This window comes from Epargyreus clarus, unplaced genomic scaffold (genome assembly GCF_041222505.1).
Source record: "Epargyreus clarus isolate Ecla_fem2 unplaced genomic scaffold, WU_Ecla_fem_2.2 ptg000010l, whole genome shotgun sequence".
Lineage (NCBI taxonomy): Eukaryota > Metazoa > Arthropoda > Insecta > Lepidoptera > Hesperiidae > Epargyreus > Epargyreus clarus.
Genome location: NW_027332218.1, coordinates 394,786 through 406,435, shown reverse-complemented (window position 1 = coordinate 406,435; position 11,650 = coordinate 394,786). Strand labels below are relative to the sequence as shown.

The following is an 11,650-nucleotide window of genomic DNA, read 5'->3' as shown; positions in this document are numbered from 1 at the left end:
TGCAAGAAGCAATTTGTCATAGAGACAGACAGACAGACAAGGATACAATGAGACGTTAAGTGTCCAACATTTAGCTCTAGCTGCTCTACGACTCTACCACTAAAGATGTAGAGTTCAGGTTCCTTCACGCGAGCGGTTCATTTAAGTTTGCATTGTCGGAAGCTTACTCTACACTTAAGAGGTGTTTGAGTTCTATTTTGTGAGCGGTAAGGCTGGTTTTCGATTGTTCAATTTAAAGTGTGTGGCGGTAAATGCGTTTGTAATGGAGCGCCTGAAAGAGTTTACGTACTAATGCAGTCGTCGCATCGCCAGCGAGAAACTTATGATAAAATATAGTCTTGCTGCCTAATTTACAATATTTGTAGAGTTATTTCTGCTTAATAACAGCACTTTTGCTGTGTTCTATTTTAAAAAGGTGTAATAAGAGAAATACATATTTACGAGGAGTTATCTTTGGTAAACAACAGATGTAAATGGGCAGCAGTAGCCACTTACCATCAAGTGGACTACGCGCTTTGCCGTTCATATATTATTATATAAAAAGTTTATCGAAAAACCCATTACATAACGTACATAATACAAAATGAACCCCATATATTTTACACAAAAATCGCATAAAATCTATTATAACGTCATCTAATTACTTACATGTATTTTTATGTATAGCAACAGCTTTAGCATCTATTTCCTAGCTCACCAACCCCTCGCTCATCGCTCCCATTACAACAAGCGCCTAACCCGCGGTTGTTTTTCATCGACTTGTTATTTTACACTGCTTTTAAGTTTAAATGGCGTGAAATTCAACGCCAGCTGAAGCAAATTCAGTGATAGTTGAAAAAGGATGGGTGAGATTACTCAGCGTTTAACGCCCAAGGCTTTGACGCTGGAGTGTTTCACTCATAATGCGGTGTGCATTAAAAGATTAAAATTTTTGTAAAGAAAAACAAGGGGTGTGCGTACATCATTTTGGAACGCGAAAATGAAATTGTGAAATTTTGAGCTTTAAAATACTAAGTGAATATTATGAAAAAGTGATTTTGAAAATAATAATCTCATTTGAATTTATTTGACATTTTGAAAATGACAATATTATTATATTTAATGCCCCTCAATTTTCATGACTTTGATTCTGTATATGTAGGTATTTATTTTTAAGCACCATTTGCATTTTTTCGGGGAAAAAGTAGTTTATGATTCGTCATATAGTCTTTTCAGGTAAAAATGTCAAGGTAGATTACCGTGTTAACAAAATATAAAGATTGATTTTGAGCTATAGCTCGACGTCGTATAAAATTATTTTGAAAACATCTCATACTTTTTTGACAAATTTATAGTTTTTATGATATTCGTATATTCTGTACTATTTTCTTTTCTCAAGACCTAATTTGCATCGAGCATGTAGTCGACCTGATGTACGACTACGTCATGCATATATGCAATCGTACGTAGGATGCGAGTCCTAATTGCAACCGATTGCACTTGCCCATCTCATATCTGCATTGCTGGCACATATCAACATGCTGCCACTATAAGGCAAAAGCTTTACCTATATCTTGCTATTAGTTCCTATTAATTTTCAGTAAAGTAACCTGCTATCTAGTTCTTACTAAAAAGGATTTATTCCTTACCGCGTTTGTCTGATTGTCTGTACGTTTTAGCCAGCTCAATTCATTGTCTTATCATCATCACGAATTAGCAAGAAAATTATCCTTTACCTTTAAAACGGTTGCAAAAAGCACTCAATAGGAATTCTTATCTCAAAAAGCATTTCAACCCTAAAAAGCTTGCGGTATTTCCAACGCAAAAAAGTCTTGCCGGTACATTATGCAAATTTCCCTTATTACCGACAAGATAGGTAAAATGCCTGATGCCTGATACGCAATATTACCTGATGGAAATCCTTCAGAGTGAAAAAAATAAAATTCGTACGAAAAACACAAAATAGGGAACGGGAATCCGATAGGAGTATTTCGGTCGGGAATATTGCGTGCTAAAGTAATTTATACGCTGATTGTAAAACGCAGACTGTGTAAATAATTTAAAAGTAAAATTCATTTAATAACATAAAAGTTACAGATTCTAAAGTAATTATTAATATTACGGTTTTGTGTTGTGGGACTCATGTCCACATAAAAGGACGATAACACATACAAACAGAACAGAAATCAATATTCATGGTTTAGATTTTTTTGGTCGAGGATCAAACCCGGAAAAATGAACGCTTGCTCCTATAAACGGGTCACCAATTAATAGTCCTCAGATCTGAATATAGCTTACACCACCGTTATTACACACAGTTTCGTGTATATATAAATGTGTACAGTTGTTTCTAAAATCCCAACAAAAAAATAACAATAGTATAACATTATACCGGTACGTGCAAGGTTAAAAGAGTGTTAGAGATCCCTTTTAGACCCTTGCATTGTGTGTTATAAAAATTACAATTATAAGCACAAAGGGCGGTTCTTTCAATATGCTATGTTCAAAGAACAGAATAATATAGGGGTCTTTCAAACCCTCAGTATCTAACGTACCGGTTATTGATAAATAATAAATATATTATTATTCTAATGGTAGAAAAAATGGTTTAATGGTTTAAATGGAATTTAATAAAAAGTACAAATTAATAGACGGTTGTTATATTAAAGATTACAATATAAAAAAATATCTAATAAAATGTCAACATTTATTATTTAATTTTATTTTTCACTTCAATATGAAGAATCTAATATCGGAGAAAAGTAAGTGTCACCCCTAAGTGGAAACTAATGGATTCTATTATACAATGTCACCTCCAAGAAGGTAAAATAGAAATAGGGTTCATTCTGAATTCAATATATTGTGAAAATTTAAACTGCCTACAAATGACGGTTCAATAAAACGAAAAACAGATAAAGCGAAAAACGTCGAGTAATAGCGGTTTCTTGTATGGCGACCCCTATTTTTCAATTTTTTATTTTAGCATTTGTTGTTATAGCAGCCACCATTATCCATCCTCTGTAAAAACTTCAAGTGTAAACCTATTAGGGTTCCAGAGATAGAGTTCTGTGACGGTCAGACAGCGAAGTTTTTACCCTTTGGGTACGGAACCCTAAAAACGTGAAAAACTGCTGTCTATAAATGCTAAACCTGTAAATTTAGACATATTTTCGCACTCGATATTAAAATGTATCCCAGTAAAGATTAATATCTCGAACACTTTCAATTTCGTGTGATAACGTGTACATGAACGAGGTAGGTTAGTAGGTGGTCTCCCGTAATTGAGCCGAGCCTCCCGTGTTCCCGTTGATTGATTAGGGTGCTTCACACTGCCTGCGTTACACGCTGCGTTTCTTAAGTACATTAGAACGATTTTATACATAAATGTTGTTCTAGTTATAGTACGTAATATAGTGTATTATTATTGGTGAAGTATTTATAAGTCTTTATTCTCTTTTATAATTGAAGTTATAGTATATTTATAGTGGAATTTGGCAGAGAATTCTCATTTTGTAGCTAATTTAATTAAAAATGTTATGATTGCCACGGTCCATAAGGTGTTTTAGCACCGACCAGGTGTAGGTACTATAATCATAATAATATTTTTTAATATGAATCACTAAGGATGATGTCGAAAAGACGTTATTAAAAAGGGTGTGTTCTTTTTAAATTTTACATTCATATAATAACTTAAAATACGTATACCTACTCTTTATTTAAAACACATTCCACTTTTAATCGTTACATATTCACAACTTCAAGCGTTATAACGCCAACAATATGAAACGCCGCGCTAAGTCCGGCGTTAACGAACCGCGGTGACGTGGTGGCGTTAACTGTTGATTGGACACGATATTAACACCGACGTCAATATTTAACGCCCATACATTTATATTGGCTATATCTGGGTGGCTAGTACAGCTATTATAACTGTGTCTGTTTTATATTTTGGGTCTAAGACTTAATATTAATTATAATAGTCTTGATTAAGTAAATAAATATTATCTAAATGTAATATTAACTAATAATATAATCAAAGGAAATAAACTGCTAAATATTTTTATATCTGCTCAAATATTCCAAATAAATTATTTATGTCATACAATGAGCAAGGAAACAATTGGCATCTCTATAAAACATTTATTTAATTGACATCTCTATAAAGTTAAATCTTTCAAACTGTAATATTACTTTTTACGAAACTTTTTGAATGGGCTGACACTTAATTGACTTTATGATTAGAAATAACGAAATACCTATTCCACTGTTTTTGGAAATAGGAGTTTAATGTTTGGAATATATTTACGTACGAGATCGCCGGCAAGAGCTAGTATACAATATTTTTAAACTATTAAAAATATCAATCGCGTCCATACTTGGTAGCAACCCTTAGGGAAATAAAGGCGCGTTCGCACGTGTATTCGCAATAACAACGTATTGTGACCGTGCAATGACCCTTTAATAACAGAACCTTGTATACCTCATACGCGTCAAGGGGATAGAGTCACTGCGATCGAAAGTAAACTCTACTTTGTTATGATAAGTAATATGTTCGGTTGGTGTAACAAATGTAGAGTTATATCGTATTATCCTTTTATTGTTATTAGACAAAAATTTAGAAGGCGTTTACTATGGTTTATTATAAGGTCATCTTTTTTCGAGATGGAAGTCTGATAATATCGTAGCCATGAGCCTTGAAATCTTTTAGGCGGTAGAGTTCTTCCTGGTTCTACTGCAACAATATCATCAGAATTATTTATTTCTGCAATCTATACTTTTTACCCGCGATAGAACGGAGACGGTATATACGTTTGGGGTGAGAGGATGTTTGTACAAACCTCTGTTACCATTGATCTCCAAAACCACGGGTACGATTATTCTAGTTTAGTAAATAAGAAATGAATAATGTGTCATTCAACTTCCTCATACTTCAATCAGGATTCCTATCCTATTAATGATCCATAGAGCTAGGTATCACATTTCCAGTAAGTATTACTTTTCTGATAAAAATAGATTGGGGACGTACAAAGTTACTACATGACGTATAATACGAGTAATTAAATTACAAAACACGTGTTTAACTTTAAACTTACGTGGTTACTGTGTGATTGCAATGGTTGCTTACCTGTGAACAAAAAATATTATTTTATTATTATATAATATTGTGTATTATAACACTAACAAAAAACAACAAAAATCAAAGGTATTTAATTACGGACTAAAAAAATCGAAAATGATGAATAATAGTAGCACTATAAATGGAACAAGAAGGAAAAAAAATCTTATATATAATTTAGAAATAGCAAACGAGCATGTAGTCCATCTGATGTTGAGTGGCTACTGCCGTTCATGGACATCTGCAGTAACCCCAGACAAGACCAGATTCCGATCCAAGGTGTGGTCTCTAACCCAACCAAGATGTTTCTCCCTTACCACACGCACACCCTTCAAACTAGAACATAGCAGCGCTTAACACTATTATTATTAGGCCGAAAAGATGTAACGGTAGTGTCACCAGAGTCAAACCACAAAGGAACCTTTAAAAAACTGTAAAAAGATACACTTAGCATACACTACATACTAAGTTAGCAGATATTAACTTAGATACTAACTTAGCATAAACTAACAAAATTCAAACAGCCACAAAATAAAACGCTCGCTTATGCTTCCGCTCGTATTCACGCTCCAACTAGGACGCAGCTTAGCCTTAATCCTAATTACATTTTATTAAAACTCAAGCGAAGCGGAAATCAATTAGCGACCGCGGGGATTAGGCAGAAATAGATTAACAGGCACTATGGAATAATTTTACTGTTATACATGTACTGCTGGATTCAATATTACTTATAGCTGAAGAAAGTTAATCTGACTAATTAAAAGGTTCGTGAAATTGAGGTTACTATAGTTTTTTCGAAGTGTGTGATAATAATTGAACTGTAAATCTCACTAGTTCAACGATTGAACTAATTACTTAAACTAGTGGGAATGAACCAACTAGACAATAACGATAAAAAATCTTTGTTTTTGCCAACTGCTTAAAATTACGGACTATGACATTCCTACCATTTAGAGGAATCTAACGACAACCTCTATCTTCAAATCCGTCAAGCCGTGTGAACTTTAGAGTGTGACAAAGATAGAGCATACATTCGCTCGTAATCATATTAGATGCATAGTCCACATGCCCCTGCTACTCAAACTTCACAAAAAACGAATAACTATTCGGGAAATTTCGTCATCTATCCAAGATTAAAAAATTTAATCCCTTTTGACCTAAGCTAGTACACGGCAAAACAACCTACATAACTTTCACTTTGTCATGTCAAAAACACAAAAAGCTCATTGAAACATTGCAGATAATGAAATTGTTCAAGTTTCGAATAAAAACAAGCGAGTCTCGAACAAAGGCGGTATAAATGAGGCGAATTTATTAAAGAAACCACCAACTAGTCAGAGGCTTTGATTTATAGAGGCACTAATTTTTCATAACTTTCGCATTAAAATTTTAAATTTGCCTTTTTATTTTTAAACGGGAAAGTGACACTATCTTTATGAGAACTATATTTTAACTTAATTAGTGTTTTTTTTTTATATTATAGAGGTGGCAAATTAGTATGCAGTCCACCTCATATTTAGTGGCACCCTTGGATATCTGTAATCAATTCCAGACAGAGTCCTACTTGAGATCGGTCATAGATGCATTGCTGCATGCTTCGTGTAAATCTATCTCCCCTATCACACCCCTTAACCATACCACATATTGTTTCATTTTCATTAAAACTATACATGGAGCAATAATAAATGTTTTCTTTCTTTCTAATAGAGTGACGATAAAGACTGCTATTGAATATTTTGAAAAAAGTTCGTGTGTATCCGTGGGTAATCGAATTCCAAAAGCTTTTAGTCAATGTTGCTTTTTGACAAGCAAGTGGAACGTAGCCTGCATGTCCATGTCTCGTAGCAGTAGTGTGTTTTTAGGATTTTACTCTGCATATTTTAACAAGTATAACGCCGATCTCTTTATTGTTTTCATTCAAATGTTTCGTTCAAAGGATTTTAAAAATTATGATATGTTTTATCATTAATATTACTTTAGCTACTAATTTCGTACGTGCAGAATAGAACACAACAAATATTTAGCCCCTATTTTACTCCCATAAGAATTTACAAAATTCTTTACTCAGTGCTCACTTACACTTATAAAGAACTTTTGTACTAAATTTCAGAATTCTAGGTTCCACGGGTTCGGCAGAGCGTTGATCTCTAGGTCAGTCAGTCACCTTCATCTTTTCTATGTAGGTATATAAATTAGATATCAAAATACTCGAATACATGAAAATTGTAAATAGTTGTATAAACCAAAAACAAACAAACGTTTCATAATTCCAAAAACTTCGAAAACATTCACAAAAATCAACAAACAATTTCGAAGTCTCTCCAATATTACATTGCCTGACAACGAACCCCGTAAAAATGTTATGAACGATAATATTCAAATTTAAACAAATCCAAGTGTTATTCAAACTGAAAACCCCGTAACGCTGTAAACTGAAAGCAAACATGGCGACAGTTTTCAGCGGAGCCTGAAAAATTCACTTGTGTAACGATTCCCGAGGATCTTGTCCGACCCAACTTTAATCCGAACCACTTGGGCTTAGCCGCGGTGCAAGGGATGAACTGCGGGCGTATATAATCAACTTTTATCGTACATTTTTTTTTACAATTTTAAATAAATGGATAAATAATAAGTAATCGACCGACACGGTCGGATTACGCGTAATAGATAATTTAGGAAGATTATATAAGTGCGATAATTTTAAATTTGAATCGTTTTAACATTTTTTTGTATTTTCTGGAATATATAACACAAGCCATATGAAATAATATATAAGTTAATTTAATAAATATTGTCTTTTTCGGCTTTTGTATACATATATTTACACATAATAGAGAAGCAGCGAAACGCAAATACAAATGCCGCTATTTTAGATAACAATTTTTATTTAATATTTTTTTATACATAGTCTTATGCGTATATTAAGTATGCCTTAATAAAAATGGTTCCATTCAGTACGACACTAGCTAACAAGTTATAGATATAAAAGCAAAAAGTAATTATATCGTCGTTAACTTGGACCGTCGGATTCTCATAAATATTTCATGCGATTCAGAAGCGCGTCCTGAAGCATTTTTGTCGGATAATAGCTACAGACTCTATTGTATATTTTCAAAACCATTGTTATTCAATCGATTATATAGGCAACTTTTTTTGCTGTGGACCCAAAAGGGCACTTGAATTCATTACACTTTTTTGCAGTTGTCTTATTTTTATCAAAGTTTCCATTGGCGGATTTGCAGATGAAATACTTTACTGTCGAGAAATATGCATTCGTTTTAATATAAACACGACATATTTAGCTTTATTTTGATAAATGTATGTAAAAATAATACGATGGAATAGAAATATTGGAGTAATGTAAAGAATAATAAAATTATAGTGATGTCCTCTAATTAAGATTAGAGATTATTGGCTAAGACTTAGAGAGTAGTAGAGACTAGTACTTAAAGAATCTGTATTTCTGCTCTTGTAGTTGTAGTGTGATTAGACGGCTTGACAATGTCCCTGTAGTTCCGAGACCAGAATAGGGCTACGGTATCCCCTGCCTGTCGTAAGAGCTCGAACCGCCCGGCCAGCGACCCCGGGATGGACGGCGGTATGTGTGGTCGCATACCGTCGTGAACACCAGATGGTGTGGTGAGTTTCAAGCTCACCTGGGCGGAGCCCGACGGGGCAACGCGCCAAGTGGACTCCGGTTGCGTTCCGTTGGAGATCCCGGAGTCCTCTACGCAGTGCCGAGGACGGCCACCGGGGGGGTTTTAGTACGGTAAGAATCCCACATAACGCGCCCACTTTTTTTTTTTTTTTTTTTTTTTTTTTTTTTTGGCGCCCAGATGTAGGTGGAAAAAGGGCTGACCCTCTACGGAGAGGGAGGAGCAAAAAATGCGTCCAAGCACTTACAGGCCGCGACGGCCGGTGCCTGCGTCGTGTGGGGCTGACTGAAAGGTCCTCCTGAAGGGAGGACCATCCCACTAAAAACTCCTTTAAGGCATTCGTTCAAGGGGACCGTACAGCCGACATCGGATAGCGACCTCTCGTTTGCGGAGCGAGAGGCGCTAGCGGCGCTCCCTAGAGAGCTACCGCTGGATAGATGACACAGAAGGTGTCAACGTATCATGAATAAGATTAGAATCGTCGGGAAGACGATTCTCTATGGAGAGTTGTACGCCCCTGTGGGCGGCCAGAAGATTCTCCACATCGGTGGAGAGTTTGTTAGGAGCGTCGGTCAAGATATTTCTTGGCCGACGGCAATTGTAACGGGTAGGAAGAGGGGCAGCATAGTCCGCTGCACCCTTGATTAAGGGGTTGGGATGGTTTTCTGAGCGGTCAAAGAACGCTTCAGAGAATTGTCTGAGGACTTGTTGTATTGGAGCGAGCTCCAGGTCGCGGTGGAGGTCAGCGTTTCTGACATACCAGGGGGCATTAAGTGCCCGACGACAAAAGAGATTTTGTATGACCTGGAGTTTGTCTAGGATGGTGGGATTCGCGTGAGCGAAGACTGGAGAGGCGTATGTTAACACCGGTCGAATGCAAACCTTATACAGCGTTCGCTTATTCCTGGCTGACAACTTGCTGTGTCTGCCAATCATGGCGTTGAGGCGGCTCATGTAAGAGCGGGCGGTATGGGTGACCTTAGAGACGTGGGGTCTAAAGGTGAGGCCCGGGTCAAGGGTAACTCCTAGGTATTTTACTGTGGGCCTCCATGGAATGGGGGCCCCAAGTAATTTGACGGAGGGCAGGTTGTTTAAACGCCTGCGTTTGTGGTCGAAGCGCATTGCGGAGCTTTTCTCCGCATTGACTTCGATGCGCCATTTCCTAAACCAATCTCCTAACTCGTTGACCGAGCGTTGGAGTTTGGCGAGGACAGATGACTCCTTTTGCCCTTGGATGTAAAGGGCGGTGTCATCGGCGAAGAGTGAGAGCTGCACCCCATTTTTGGGGATAGGAATATCGTTGGAGTACGATATGAATAATGTAGGAGCGAGCACTGAGCCTTGAGGGACTCCGGCTGTTACGGGGCGTGGGGGAGAGAGGATACCTTCGTGCCTGTAGCGGAAGGTTCTGTCCTGAAGGTAGGAAGCCACGATGCGGACTAGGCGATCAGGAAGACCAGAATGGTATAGCTTGTATACCAGTCCTCCATGCCAGACTTTGTCAAAAGCCTTGGCGACGTCGAAGAAGACTGCTAGTGTCTTGTTACGTCTTGGATAAAACCCGCTTGTGATGTACTCGACAATGCGGTGGACTTGTTGGGGGCACGAGTGCTGGAGGCGAAAGCCAAATTGGTGAGGAATGATGAGTGGGGGAGCATCTATTGGGAAGAGGTGCCCTCTTATGTGAACGAGGATCACCCGTTCGAAAACCTTGCCCATTGCATTGAGGAGGCTAATGGGGCGGTGGTTGGAGGGAATATGTTTCGGTTTCCCAGGCTTGGGAATACCGATAACTGTTGCTGTCTTCCAGGCTGTTGGAAAGAAGCTGAGATCGAGGCAGGCATTGAAGATAATGACCAGAAGGGTCAGTGCCTGCTCGGGGAAGTGTTTGAGCGCCAGGTTGGAGATACCATCCGGACCTGGGGCTTTACGAGGTTTCAAACCGCGGATGACGGTCCGGACCTCGTCTGTAGTGATTTTAATGGGAGCAGAGGTGACAGGGAGAGAGATCTTTTTAAGGACCTCCTCCTCCACCTTGTGAATGTGGATAGGGTCGCACGGTTGAGTGCTGGGGGAGCACTGCGCAGCGATGCTATCTGCGAAGCATTCGGCCTTCTCAGCGTCTTCGAAGGCTATGCTGCCGTCGGGGCGCGTGAGAGGGGGAGTGCTTGAGAAGGCTTCGGTACGAAATCGTCTAGCGATTTTGTAGAATGCCTTATGAGAAGGTTGGATATCCTCCATGAGAGAGTTCCAGTTGGAGTCCCTCATTTCGGCTAGCCGGGATCTGACTTTCCTTTGGAGGGCGTTCGCGCGCCTCCTAAGGACAGGGGTGGGATACTTGGCGGCCCATCTGAGGGCTGCGTTTTTAGTTTGGATTAGCTTCCTGACCTCGCGAGGTAGTTTGCGGTTCGGGACCTCTACCACCTTCGCGTTGTCATGAAGCGAAGTCTGAACTAGCTGGGTGATTGAGTTCACCGTACTGTCTATTTTCTCCGAGCTAACAAGGTAGTCTGGGGGAATAGTATACGGTGAATCGGGGGCCTCTATGGCCGAGATGAGAGATTTCTCGTACCCTTCCCAATTAGTGAAGGTTTTCGAGGAGGTATGGGGAGTTGGATCATAGGGACCTAACTGTAGAGAGACTGGACGATGGTCTGAGCCCAGATCGTCCAGTGTTTCGATCGCTCTTGTATTGAGCGCGACGCCTTTAAGGAGGGCGAAATCCAGCACGTCGGGTTCTTGGTCTTCCCGATCGGGGTAGTGGGTAGGCGCTGTTGGAGAGAAGATATCAAAGTCCAGTGCGCGGGAAATGGTTAAGAGTTTCTTACCGTTGGTGTTAGTCAGACGACTGTTCCAAACGGTATGTTTGCAATTGAAATCTCCAAATAGTACGACAGAG

General features: G+C 38.5%; 1 protein-coding gene across 1 annotated transcript in view; it reads right to left on the bottom strand.

Annotated features, from left to right (window-relative positions):
* Positions 1-11,650, bottom strand: part of LOC140745602 (dystrophin, isoforms A/C/F/G/H) — a 630,858-nt gene that overhangs the window by 295,594 nt on the left and 323,614 nt on the right. The window lies entirely within an intron of this gene.